The sequence below is a fragment of the Phyllobates terribilis genome, unplaced genomic scaffold (assembly GCF_046119375.1).
Source record: "Phyllobates terribilis strain yellow unplaced genomic scaffold, ASM4611937v1 Scaffold_4__5_contigs__length_816908805, whole genome shotgun sequence".
Lineage (NCBI taxonomy): Eukaryota > Metazoa > Chordata > Amphibia > Anura > Dendrobatidae > Phyllobates > Phyllobates terribilis.
In genome coordinates, this window is record NW_027362764.1 from 624,216,176 (window position 1) to 624,231,151 (window position 14,976).

A 14,976-nucleotide genomic window follows, 5' to 3' on the forward strand; every position below is an offset into this window, starting at 1 on the left:
TAGTCTGTGCATCGCTCATATATGCACCCAATCCATAAGTGGACAAGGATAATCTTACCCATAATAAGGTGCATCGTACAAAGAAACAAAAACCATGTTCCCCAATGCGCGTTTCGTGCTTCCCCAGGGGATGCAGTGCACCTGAAATGAGTTTACTAATGAAATTCTATTTTATGGATGCCCATTATATTATTCATAAGTGCTTGCATTGTTACCTACAATCTGGTTATGTCTTTCTAAACATATTTTGTTTTGTAGCCTTCTTTTGTAGCCTTCCCAATAAAATTTTAGCATTTGTAGCTTCAAAAACTTTTTTTTTTTTGGATAGTTACTACAGTTTATATATACATTAAAAAGTTCAGAATCTTTTGCTCACATTGCACTAATATTGTACGGTTGCTGAGTTGTAACCTGTGTTATAGCCTAGAGCTGCATCTAGAATTCTGCCGCTTGTTATCAGAAATATGTTCGGACTGTCAAAGATATCTAAGAGTTTAGCTGAGCTTTGAAATGCAGGGTTTGAGTTTTTTTGTTGTCGAATGCTTGGAGTTCTCTGAAGCCTTAAGAATGGTGACTACAGAATTAATCTACAGAGGCTGTAACAGGAAAATTACATGGTTAAATGTGGAAATTGAAAAATCTGGATAACCCCTTAATGTACTTTTCATGTAAAGGAGGTAAAGAAACTCAGACACCCCTAGTTCCACCTACTGTATATCAGAGGGGAACTTGCCTAATCTACTGACATTGTGTCTCCCTGAAAGCAGACCTACCTAGTACTATTTGTCCCCAAAAACATTAGATTATCTATGACTTTAAAAAGTCACCTTCTGTGCTTTGGTTGTCCAAATTTGACCTGTGAGCCATACAGCTTAGTCTGTCATCAATAATTAACACAATTCTGGGAATCTTTTTGAAGTTGCATGTATGTTTTTCTTTATGCTTTGTGGACACTGTGGATAGAGTTCAGTTAGTGTTAACTGGATACCTAAACTAATAGTAATATATCATCCTGAAAATTTACATCATTTGTTGGGGAAGAGTTGGGAAGCTCCCCTGTTACACTGTTGGCCAATATAGGCGAGTTTGGCTGACTTTCCTCTTATGTATTATGGAGAATTTTAGCCTTCAAATTCTCAAGATCGTGAAATGTACCAGAAAAAAACATAGTACAATCAGGGCTGTGGAGTCGGTAAGCCAAACCTCTGACTCCTCAATTTTCCCTGACTTCCGTCTTTAAGGTGATGGTATCTTTTTACTGTAGTGCTTTAGCTGGCAGTTTCACCTGCATTTTTCTTTTATTTAAACTCTAAGGGTATGTGCACACGGTCAGGAATGGCTGCGGATTGGACGCAGTGCACTTGCACTGCGTGCAATCCACAGCGGCCAGATGTTAAAGCATAGTGGATGGGATTTCAAGAAACCCCATGCCCACTATGCATCTCCGTGCTCATTCACCGCATTTTCACAGATCGCAGCATGTCAGATTCTCTTGCGGAGTTGCTAGTCTCCTCATGAGAAATTCTATCAGTGCAATGTATAGGATGCGGTGAATCCACATGGTTCAATGAACACATGCGGATTCACCTGCGTGCAGCGCTTTGGATGCAACATAGAGTATACTGCGTTTAAAGCGCTGCCAGAAAGGATCGTGTGCACATACCCTAATTAGTGAGCAGCTTCCTAGAGAAAACTGCAGAGGATCAAGGTTTCTAAATCCTAAAGCTGTTAAAAAAATAAAAAAAAACCTAAACATATGCATGGCAATGTTGTTTTGAAATTGTTGTACATTATGTTCATTTTTTTTGCTACTTTTTCAGGTGGAATGCACCTGAAAAAGATTGTGTGCACATACCCTTAGTCTGACAGTTTTAAAGGCATTTTAAGATTGTAGTAGACCCAGGTGTATATCTATCTAAGAACGACCGTAAAACAATAGTGTTCTGTGGGAACACTTTCTTCTGGAAGGTGGAACATGTTAAGTAGCGGTCGGATATACCATGTAATAAGTAAGTGCATACAAGTATATGGTATACTAATCCCTTTTAACTGGAGTTCCAAGAACACTTTGTTCTTATGTGACCTTGCCAATATAAAGATAGTCATCCTGATAGTCTACATTAAATTTGATGGAAAAGTTAAATGAAAACATTGAGATACAACTATCTGCCAAACGCACTTGTATCATAACTTTCTAATCCTTGCATGTATATATTTGATTAAGGTCAAATCCAGTTTTGTGCAAAGCGTTTCCGTGCTCGTTATTTTTCCCATGGTAGAAGCCAACATGCTTTCTCATCCCCGTGTAAACTTTAAACACATCCCTTGCTTTTTCCATGTATAATTCTGACAGTGTTTGATTGTTTGATTGCTTAATCTATTTATTTGTTTTCCTAGCAGCAGTAACATGGCTTTTATAGATGGAGTTTAGATTTTCAGATTGTTTGCCTAATGGATTAAATTGAAGCCAGATGTACAATGGGTCACGGGAAAGTAATATGAAACCATGTTAGCAGTTTTTTTTTCATTGGAAGCCCCTCATGAGAATTTTAGTGAGTGCTTATAAAATATATGTTGAGTAGTCTTGTTGCAATTCCTAGAATGCTCTTACTACCAGCACCAAACTTATGGCTTATTATGTGTTATCTGGGGAAATGTTGCTCCTGGCTTCCTAAACTAAGTGTTGCTCAGCACGTTGAGGTTTTACTGTAATGATAAAGTAAATGTTAGCTTGAAATTGAGTCGAGCACTGCGGTCTCCTATATGCCAATAGGTTTTTCATTCTTGTTGGCTGAGAAGTAGATACAATTGTGTCCAGTCCAGGCAATGCTCTGTGAGCTTAACAGGCTGTACTGCAGACTGATACATTCTATCAAATCATTAAAGAGACCTGTGCAGCTGCTGATGATGTGTTTAGCACTTCCTTACCCAGTGTCAGACTGAAGAACATTGGGCCCACCAGAGGATTTGATTCTGAAGGACCACCTTTCTCCCCCACTCAAGAGCCCCATAGCAGCTGCAAGGCTTGCACTATGAACTCTCTCCTGAAGGAGAAGCCAGGGCCCACCGGAGGATTCTGGGGTTCTCTGGTGGCCAGTCCAACCCTGCCCCTATCAATTCATGGTAGGACTAGGTATTTATTGGGCTGAATTCTATTTGTCCCTCCTATTCTACTCTTCTGTCTGTCAAACTACTTCCAGGCATAACCGTAATAGGTTCTTTTAGCTCAGGACAGGCAAGTTTTAGAATAATGGAAGGACTAATGCATGCTGAGAATGGAGGAAAATTAAAGTTCCAGCACTTGCAGTGCTGGCAGAATGCTGATCACCTTGAAACACCCACTCAGGTATGTGCCTAATTGCAGCACATGAGAATAGAAACTGTCCCTGGACATACTGTGAGCCCTCGCGGTCAGGGTCCTCTCTCCTCCTGTACCAGACGGTGACTTTTTTATTGTTTATGGTCATTGTACTTTTTTTTTTATTATGTATACCCCTTTTCACATGTAATGTGCCATGGAATAAATAGCATAATAATAATAATAATAATAATAATATATATGCAATTTAAGGCAGATGGCATCTGAGTGCTGTTCACAATGTTCATGGGCCCATAGACTTGTATGGGTGCTTTTTGACTCCGATCAAAATCTAGCATCACACAGTTTTGGTGTGTGTGGTTTTTTTTTTTTTTTTTTTTTTTTTAGTACGTGTCCTAGCTGTAAAAGCCTCTGATAGAAAAAGGTCTGAATGAGGCCCGTATTGATGAATTCCATTTCTCTCCTCCATTTTAGTTTGTTGCACTAATTGTTCTGGTAAAATTACAGACCCCATAACTGAAACCAGACAGACCCTATTATTTAATGAATTCATCCTCCACATAAATCCAGTTTCATTATTTTTATAACAGAACAGAGAAATAGAATTCAGGTGTGAACAGAATCTTATTGTGGGGGGTTAAAGCAGCAAGACCATGCTCATCTACAGCTTGTTGTAAAATGACAGTCACTTTTTGACCCCCTGTGTAATTGGTGACTTTATGTAAACTGCATTTTAAAGGGTTGTACATTGCTGCATTCTTCTTCTCAAAACGGTGCCCCACCTGGTCCACAGGTTGAAGATGGTATTGCTGCTCAGCCCCTTTCACTCCTGAATTGCAATACTAAATATGAACCCACAAATGGGTAGCTGTGTTTCTGAATGAAGCACATGAACAATGACAGCCTAGATCTGGCTCCTGGGTACAACCCTTTTGTGAGCGGAGGCGCGCATGCTAAAATCCTGCCCTGATAATGATCTATACGACTGTGGGATAAAATGGGGCAGATGTCGAGCATGCGTACGTCCACGCCATTTTATTTATTTAGCTTTACTTATATATAGTGCCATCATATTCCACAGCACTTTACAGACATCATCATCACTGTCCCCATTGGGGCTCACAATCTACATTCTCTATCAGTATGTCTTTGGAATGTGAAAGGATAGCGGAGAACGCTGAGGAAACTCATGCAAAACACAGGGAGAACATACAAACTCCTTGCAGATGTCGTCCTTGATGCGATTTGAACCCAGGACCCCAGCGCTGCAAGGAACAGTGCTACTATCTAAGCCATCTTTAACCTACGTTTTTCACAGCCATTGTAATGCAAGTATATTTGACTTTTTATCCCAGATATTGGGATTGTTTTCACTGTCTGATGTCCTTCTCTCCACGGAATAACTGTTCTTGTTTCTGACATTTTTAAACTGATTGCAAAAATCTTCTTCTCTTGCTCCGTTGACTGGAGAGGAGATGACGAGAGAGAAGCGCTACATGGTCCAGCGGCCCCAGCATGGTGTTGTACAGTAACATTAATCAGTCACGCTGGCTGCAGCTTGCGGCAGATGATGACAGGCTATTCAAGGAAAATGGTGCATTGCAATCTGCAGATAGAAAGTCCTAAACATACTGAATGGATCAAAAATAGCATTAGAAATTATATTCTATACAGTAGTCATAAACCCCTTGAAAGAGGACCTGTCTCAAGGTCAAAATTGTCCAGTGTTTGCTAAAATTTTACTCCTTCTACTCCCCTGATTAATCAGATTTTTTGTTTTCTATAAATCCACCATACGATTCGAGATATAATCGAAGAACGGATAGAGTACCAAAAACCACCAGTACAATTGAAAAAGTAATTTATTGGAACAAGTCACGTTAAAAATAATCACCATTAGATACACAAATGAGTCACATAAATAAGAAAACAGAGTCTGGAAAGCTATAGAGGAATACAATATATGAAGTAGCACGCAGGGTGATGAACACCTAAAGAGCCAGTCTCAGAAAAACATGTTGTAAAGATGGCCAAATAGCCCTAGACATAAGATGAGGCAGAAAAGGTCAATTTAAATACGGTGTTGATTACCCATGATGAGGGGGATTAGTGGAGTCCACCAGCACTGCCCCGACGCGCGTTTCATGTGTAGCTTTCTCAAGAGAAGGTATCCAAAGTGATTCCAGAGAAATAATTATTATTTAGGGCTATTTTTTATGTCCTTTATCAAAGGTGGTATGGCTTACAGGATTCTCTGGGGTCATGTATTTGTGCAGCTCTGTACGAAATATAAAGGCCTGTATCTATGGGACAGAATGGTAGATTTAAAAAAAGAAATGAATACAAGCTACATTCTCAAGAGAGCAGAATGAATAAAATAAGAGCAAAAACTGGCAACTTTTGACTTTGTGAAAGATGTCCTTTAAGGACCAGCCTATTTTTTACTTTTATGTAGACCGGAATACCTCTTTGTCACATACTTTATCACCTAAATTGGTGTACCCATTCTTTTCTGGTTTTCATCTTGAATTGAAGAGGAGAAGGATAGTCAAGTATTACGCTGCGGCATCTTCATCAGGGCCATAGACTTTGAATAGAGCGGTAACAATCCTCGAAACGCTACTACTTCTTGACGAGTCTGTAACATTTCAGCAATGAAATCGGCAGCAGTTTTTGCCACTACAGATCTTCCACTTTGGAAGTTCCTTAGTGGATTAGTGTATATACCCTTAGGGTCCTTAAAGGGGTTATCCACTACTAAGACAAGATCTTCTCGATCTAAATGTTTGCCCATGTGAAAATTAAAAGACTAATACTCTCCTCCTGTGCCCGCTCTGTTCCAGCGGTGTTGGCCCTCGAATTCCTGGGGCTCTTGTGCAGTTGTTATGACATGTGAGTCCTGCGCCCACTCAGGCGTCACTGTCCTTACCTTCAGGTGTATTAGTAATCACATGGAAGTGATCAGCCAGCCGCAGCTCTCACTGTCTCTTGATTACATATACATCTGAAGACTGGGACAGTGATGCCAGATTGGGCGCAGTGCTCACATGTCATAACAACCGCACAAGAGCCCCGGGAGTTCGAGGGCCGACACCGCTGAAGCAGTGCCGACACCGCTGAAGCAGTGCCGACACCGGAGGAGAGTATGAGGGTTTTTATTTTCATGGGGGCAAACATTCAGATCAAGACTGGGTTGTCCTATTAGTGGACAACCCCTTTTAAGACAAGCCAGTGTAAAACCAACTTCTTTTCTCATCATGGGTTTTCTGTGCAGACTACATCTTCACCATGAACATGACTCTTATTGTGGTGATTCATGTTATTTATGCGGCTGGATTACTGTACAGAATTAGATTTTTGGAAGGCATAAAGTTTAATCTGCTCCGATGTGATAACTCTTGTGGCTTTTATAAACCATCTCCCTGTGGGAATATCAGATGTAATTCTTCACTGAAAGAGTTGACTCTGAAAAGTAGAGTGTAAAATAATCTGTGATGCTGGGAAGCGCGATGTATACACACATCTGTTTTGACGATAGTGAAATTTGAAATGCTGACTTTCCTAAAAGTTAAACACATGTTTTTGTGGAATTGACTTGGTTGGTTGGACTTTCTATTATTTCAGACTTGTAGCAAACCGAACAGAGCGCTTTGACGTTTCCGTAAAATTTAAGGGTGGTAAATTTGATTTATTTCGATGACTGACCGGATGATGTAATAGTTCAGGTTACATGTAATGCAATGTATTCACTTCACATTCCATAATACCTTTCTGTGGTTATCTACAATCACTGTAGAATTCTTCTGCATTATGTTTGCTCTGAAGCCCAACAAAGCAAATACTTAAGTCGGAGTGTCCGTCCAGAGGTGCTGCGTGCTTCAGATAGTTTCATCAATGTCATTGAAATTGGGTGTGGTGAACCAAATATAGCTAAAGAGGGATTTCCACCTTGGACAGATATACTGTAGTATATGCAAAAAGGATAAGAAATGTCTGATAGACGAGGGCCCCACATCTGGGATCTTCATCTGTATGAAAAAGGCAAACAATGATTCATGTCCTGCCTAGTGAGACAGCCTCGTCCAAGGGGAGACTGAATATATATGGGTGGTCGCACATGTGCACTGCTCTCTCCACTTCTATGGGCAGAAATGGCAGAAGGACAGGGTAACGCCATACACTGCGAGTCCATTGTGCTGGTTTATTTTTTATGCAAAATGATCAAGGTATGGCATTTTTCCGTGGGCTGCTCTATGGAACTTTAAAACATGTTTCTAAGTTTTCTAGAGTAAAAAACGCAAAATACTTCAATACACTGAAAAAAGTGTATATATGTCATTGTTTACAAGCATTTAAACACTGAAAAACCTATTTATTGGGATTATATATGTTATATTGCTTGAAGTCCAACTGCTGCAATGATTATCATCCATACGTGGCCATTATTGCATAAAAATGGCCATGGGAACTTCATCTATTTACTCATATAGCACCATTAATTCCACAGCACTTTACAGACATTGTGAGCCCCAATGGGGACAGTGATGATAATATAGATTCCCTATCAGTATGTCTTTGGAGTGTGGGAGGAACCCAAAGGAAACCCACACAAAAACGGGGAGAACATACTGTGACGCCTCTACTCGTAAAGCCCTTTTCTTTATCCTGGGAGATGCGGGACTCGGAGTCGGGTCCTGTGATGGAGAGATGGGGTGCAGCCGTGGCCCGGACCCGACCCGTGCTCAGGGCCGTCACATTAAAAGGATGGTGTGGGCTTATCCGGGTTGAGTGGCTGATTAACGACTACGCCACCTGTGGTACCTGGTGAAGGGCCACCAGTGCTGCTGCAGTCTGCTGAGGCATGGTGTTGTGGCGGCCAAAGTTATTACTACTCCCCACAGGCGGAGCAGAGCCTCAGGGCAAAGAGACAGGATGGAGGGGGTAGAAGTAGAGGAGAACGGATGCCGCGTCGCGCGGTATAGCGCTGAATAAACAGTCCAGAGGCCATAGGGGTGAACTTCCAAGGCTTTACTCACTTTAGAGTTGGCAGAAGGAAGGCGACTCCCTGCTCCCCGCGGAGTCCTGCAGTCACCAGAGACGGGGGTCCGACAACCTCCGAGTAAGTCCAGCGTTCAGTCGAGACCCTACACCAGAGTGTTCCTGAGCTACAGACCGAATCCTTTCCTGTCCGTGTGTGTGCGACTAGGCCTTGTCTCCCTCTGAGCTCCTCTCAGAACAAGGGTCCAGGTGTCAATTCCGCTCTGTCCGATACCCGGTGGGATTCTCAGGGCCTACCGGTCTTTCCCGATCAGGACATGGAGTAGTAAGGTCGGGTGTCAGGGGCCGGTACCCCTCTTGCAGCCGGACTCCCTCTGAATATATCAGGTGGTGAGGACAGGTGGCGTACACCGCTCCGTCTGCATCCTCCTCGGTATCCATTTGCTATGGAGCCACACTCTTAAGCTCCAGGCCTTCTTGGTCCTGGTCCTTGACTAGGTCGAGACATTCCTTGTCTACAACCTACCCCTCGTCCCAAGGGGGGCACGAGGGCTGTGTCTCCATCCGATGCGGGCCCACACAGGATCCGCGTTAGGGGGGGGAGGTCACAGTACCCTCCGCAATTGACAGCATAAAGACAGTCAAAGAGCGATCAAAGAGCAGTCAAAGACCAAAACCCAAGATGGCTTTTTATTAAATATGAAATTTACAGTGTCACTAAATTGTGAGTCCTCCACCCTCGCCCACTAACTAGTTCCCCTCACTCTTGGTTCCCCAGTCTCCCTGTAACTAGGGGAGCAGCACCTAGTGCATGCTAGCCCCCTCTGGTGGAGAAATGTGGTGTTGGATGCAAAGGTTGAGTCACGACTATCACACTGTTCTTACCTCAGAGGAGGAACACTACACTCCATTAGAGAAGTGCAGCATCCCTGTGGCGGTCGAACCCTCAGGGGCGCCGCAATACAAACTCCTTGCAGATCTTGTCCTTGGTAGTAGCGATTTATGCTTCTGTAGGATATAATGGCTAGATGAATGATAAAGGGATATTGCAGACACAAGTATCTAAGTATGGAGTTTTGGGTGTCCTTTTTCAAGAAATGGACACACAAGAGAAAAGTGCATGTGTAAATCTAGCACATTGGGTCTGTTCCCTCTTTCTGTCCACACAGTACATGTGCACGTCTATATACTGTAAGTTCCATTGATCTGTGTACAACATGCAACAGAAAAAAATCCTGTATAAAACAAAGGTATATGTTGGTACAATCGTATCTTCATGTTACAGCTCTGGCCGTGTGCTGTACCTATGCGTGACATTATGGCTTGTTCCATCATATTCCTTATTAGAGGCGTTACTTTTAGGCGGGAATACATGGCGGCTCTACTGTATATGGCGGCGTGCTTACAATCTAAGCTCTCATTCAGACGTCTGAGACTTTTCACATTCCCATCGCTTTGTCAGTGTTTAGTCAGTTTTTAATCAGTGATTTTCACATATGGAAAAATAAATAAATTGCAAAGCTTCTGTACATTACAGTGCTGATCAAGCACCGCACACGGACTGTGCAATGATGCCACCGTGATTTTCACAAACCCATAGAATTTTATTTGGTTAAAATTTGGTTTATGACGCTGATGGGGGTGGGGCAGGAGTGGATAGGTCTCAAGGATTTTTGCATGAACATACAGTCCGAAAAAAATAAAACACGAACACTCATAGACTATAATGGGTACGTGTTCTCTCTGTGTACAAACCAAGAATAGAACTCGTATTCGTGGGTCAGGGGTGGACATATTGGTGCAGCATCACAGGGACCCGAGAGGTAAGGGGGCCACTTGCAGCTTCTATCACAGACACAAAGTGGGGCACATACAGTGAAGGAAATAATTATTTGATCCCTTGCTGTTTTTGTAGGTTGGCCACTGACAAAGACATGAACAGTCTATAATTTTAATGGTAGGTTAATTTTAGCATTGAGAGATAGAATATCCAAAAAAAAATGAAGAAAATCACATTGTATTGTATAAATTAGATAAATTTATTTGCATTTTGCAGTGAGAAATAAGTATTTGACCCCCTACAAACCATTATGACTTCTGGCTCCTACAGACCAGTTAGACGCTCCTAATCAACTCGTTACCTGCATTAAAGACAGCTGTCTTACATAGTCACCTGTATAAAAGACTCCTGCCCACAGACTCCATTAATCCTTCAGACTCTAACCTCTACAACATGGGCAAGACCAAAGAGCTTTCTAAGGATGTCAGGGACAAGATCATAGACCTGCACAAAGCTGGAATGGGCTACAAAACCATAAGTAAGACGCTGGGTGAGAAGGAGCCAACTGTTGGTGCAATAGTAAGAAAATGGAAGAAATACAAAATGACTGTCAATCGACATCGATCTGGGGCACCATGCAAAATCTCACCTCGTGGGGTATCCTTGATCATGAGGAATGTGAGAGATCAGCCTAAAACTACACGGGGGGGGAACTTGTTAATGATCTCAAGGCATCTGGGACCACAGTCGCCAAGAAAACCATTGGTAATACATTACGCCTTAAAGGTTTAAAATCCTGCAGTGCCCGCAAGGTCCCCCTGCTCAAGAAGGCACATGTGCAGGCCCGTCTGAAGTTTGCCAATGAACACCTAAATGATTCTGTGAGTTATTGGGAGAAGGTGCTGTGGTAAGATGAGACAAAAATTGAGCTCTTTGGCATTAACTCAACTCGCCGTGTTTGGAGGAAGAGACTTGCTGCCTATGACACAAATAACACCATCCCCACTGTCAAGCATGGAGGTGGAAACATTAGGTTTTGGGGGTGTTTCTCTACTAAGGGCACAGGACTACTTCACTGCATCAATGGGAGAAAGGATGGAGTCATGTACCGTAAAATCCCGAGTGACAACCTCTTTCCCTCTGCCAGAACATAAAAAATGGGTTGTGGCTGGGTCTTTCAGCAAGACAATGACCAAAAACATACAGCCAAGGCAACAAAGGAGTGGCTTAAAAAGAAGCACATTAAGGACATGGAGTGGCCTAGCCAGTCTCCAGACCTTAATCCCATAGAAAATTTATGGAGGGAGTTGAAGCTCCAAGTTGCCAAGCGACAGCCTCAAAATCTTAATGATTTAGAGATGATCTGCAAAAAGGAGTCGACCAAAACGCCTCCTGACATGTGCACAACCCTCATCAACTACAAAAAACGTCTGACTGCTGTGCTTTCCAACAAGGGTTTTGCCACCAAGTATTAAGTGTTGTTTGCCAGAGGGATCAAATACTTATTTCTCACTGCAAAATGCAAATAAATTTATCTAATTTATACAATGTGATTTTCTTTATTTTTTTTTTTATTTTTTTTTGGATATTCTATCTCTCAATGTTAGAATTAACCTTCCCTTAAAATTATAGACTGTTCATGTCTTTGTCAGTGTGCAAACATACAAATACAGCAAGAGATCAAATAATTATTTCCTTCACTGTATACCTTTTTTGCACTGGGGCCCTCTTCCATCTGTGTCCGCCACTAGTGTGAGTACTCCGTGTGCCGCCATACAGGCTCCTTACACACAGTGCACATGACTTACAAGTGTGTTTTCTATAATTAATAGCAGTAAATTCCCGCACTTTACAATCTGTATGCAAATGGTGATTGTGTCACTTGAATGCATTATAAAATTAGAATTGTCACTTGGCTGAACTCTTAATAAGTTTAGCTTCCAGTGCGGCTGTTGTGATCCGGTTTAGCTGGACCTGCTGTTTTATTTTTGTTTGTGCACATTTGGGTAAATTGAGCATCTCAAATATATTCATGAGATCCTGGCGGGTGATTTTTTTTTCTTTTTTTTTCTTTTTGTTCCCTTGTATTTCTTAGAAGTGAACATTTATCGGCCTCTTTGGATGTATTGGAATGTATTGTATTTGGATGTATTGATGAAGGAAACCATTACATAGTATCTTTGGGACCAGCGTCACCCTCTGTCAATGACCCCGCTGTTAGAGCAGTGATATGGGGAAGCTGTTAGCGGATCTCCATACACATTAGAGAGACTATTCAGCACAGTCTGTTTTGTTGCCTGGAAAAGATGAGAAAAGTTAATGGTGTCTGACTTTCAGAAGTACACAGCGGAGACCACCCGTTATATGTCCTATTATTTACTATGCGATGCATTCGGCTGGTCCTACTTAGAACCTTTTGGCTTCTGTAGGCTGCATTTTGCTTTGCACTTTTTTATTTTAATTATTTAATTTTTGTTAGAAGTGCATGTATATGTATATTACAAATATTTTTATTACTTATAATGCAAAAATAGAAAAAAAATGACCTAGTCTAAGTCTGGAGATTCACCTTCTCCAGGGTTAGACTACAAACAAACCTTGTGTAGTTTGGTCTTATGGTCTCTTTCATATGTCTCCAAATTCTTGATAATTAACATTAATGTAGATTTCCAAAGAGTAAAGCACAAATGTGGCATTTTCTGAATTTGATACATTGTGCATATATTAATGGTGCCCGGCCGTTCTCTAGTCTCTCCCATCCGTGAGACGCTTGCTGATGGAGAGGCATGTGACCAGACGTGTCACTCGACCTCCTCTATAGTAACACGCGGTGCACCAGGCACACAGAGGAGGCTGAATGACGGCCATGACCGTGGGCACCTTATTCCGAAGCAATCTTATGGACTGAACTTAAATATGTTAGTGTGTTGAATATATGCATCTTTAAAATCCAATTCTTACATTAACTATAAACTGGCCAACCTCTTTAAGTTTTCCTATCTAAATGAATGACGCAGTAATGTCTGGTCCTTTTCTTCATCTAATTTGGAAAGAGGAGTCCGTACATAGCATGACTATAAAATCTTCCTTCCCTCTCTGTAATGTAATATCATCTCCACTCACTGGAATGGAGAAGAGACCACCAATTAAATCTTTCCTCTTAGCCGGTTTTACATGGACTGTTCTTGGATTGCAATACCCGGCCTGACCACCGGGTGTGCTGACCTAAGCTGACTGCCCAATAGGCTTATGAGTCCGACGGCTCAGGTCAGATGACCCGGTGGTCAGGTCAGGTATTGGAAGTCGGAGCCCATATTTAATGGATTTGCTAAAGGGAATCTGTCACCAGGTTTTTGCTACCTCATCTGAGAGCAGCATAATGTAGGAAAAGAGACACTGATTCCAGCGATGTGTCACTTGGTTTACTGGGTGCAGCAGTTGTGACAGAATGAGAGTTTTTAGATGTAGTAGAGATTAGATAGTTGACCCCACCCACACCAGGCTCTCTGTGTACATCGTATATTGACAGTGAGCTGCTAATCAGAGGCGAGGGTGTGGTCAGACCAGAGCAAACATGCTCTGTAGTCTAGGCAGTGATAATGTCATAGTAATTAAAACATGAATTTTATGGAAAAGGCACACAGCCTAATAAATGACACATCACTGAAATCGGTGTCTCAGCCCCTACCTCATACTGCCCTCAGATTACATAGCAAAAACCTGCAGACAGATTCCCTTTAAGCCAGTCTGTTTGGCTAACAAGCGCTTGACTTCAAGTACTTGACAACAGATGGACAAATTTCTGTATATTTCCACCACTCCAAGCTCCAATTTTTTTTTTTTTTTTAAAGCTATATAATAAAAAGCTTCCTTAATTTAGGCTCCAGCTCACAAATGTCTATGCACTTTCACTGGAGTTGTATGGATCTCTTGTTGTGGGTAGTTCTAATGCTGCAAAATGTATTTTGTGTGAAATATTGTTTTATATTCTTGCTGTTTTCAATGCCAATATTCATTATTGTTTCCCCTCTCTTTATGCAGCTGAGATAACGCTACTCCATAACTACAGAAGACCCCTCTGCCTTATAATTGCCTTTACTCCTCTGAGATAGTAACATGACCTCACCAGATCCCTTCTGAGCGGCGGACCCTGGAGTCACCTAGGAGGTACTGTGCTTGCTGAATTCTTTATTTTTCTGTTTCCTGCTATAACCTAATGCTGTCGTCTCTATCTACTTTTTCTTTCAGTTTATGTTGAAACTTTTACTAGAACCAAAGGGTCATAAACTGCTTTGATGGACAGAGCCAAGGCAGTGACTTCAGAAATTTCTCTTCTCGTTTTCAGATTAGAATTTTGGTTAAGCGACCAAGTCTTCTAATTTTTCATCAGTGTTGACGGTTACTCATGGGAAACCTTGAGTTCAGCTTAATATGAAGAGATATTTCACATGATTTACCCCTTTTTGGTTAATCTTGTACTGCTAGGTCACAAAAGGCCTATTGTTACTGTGTAACATTCCTTCAATTTGTTTAGGCTGAGCGATAGCCGATCTAAAATTCTACAGTTATTACACCACCAGATGTTCTTTCTGCACTTTCACAGCTGATAAAATGCAAGCATTACTGATCCATGGGGGATATAAAAAAAATATATAAAACTTGGAAAATATATTGCCTTTTAATTTCCTTTAATAGACTTTTGAACACTTATTTTTTTAACTTTTTTTTTTTCTTTTCTTATGTTTTCCTACTGCTAAAACGTCTTCACAAATTGTATACCATACCGCCTTCAGGCTTTCTACAAAAACTATGACTCTGCTGTTGCTCATCAGCTAAGTTGTGGGGGCATGGACATGGAAATGACAAGATAAGCATGTTC

At 41.5% G+C, this 14,976-nt stretch overlaps 1 protein-coding gene across 2 annotated transcripts in view; it reads left to right on the plus strand.

The window, feature by feature from the left end:
• Window positions 1-14,976, plus strand: part of FAM110B (family with sequence similarity 110 member B) — a 150,326-nt gene that overhangs the window by 41,498 nt on the left and 93,852 nt on the right. For both annotated transcript variants that reach the window (XM_073679325.1, XM_073679323.1), the window contains one exon: window positions 14,139-14,264. The gene's annotated coding sequence lies outside the window, so the exon portion shown is untranslated. The remainder of the gene's footprint in view (window positions 1-14,138; window positions 14,265-14,976) is intronic.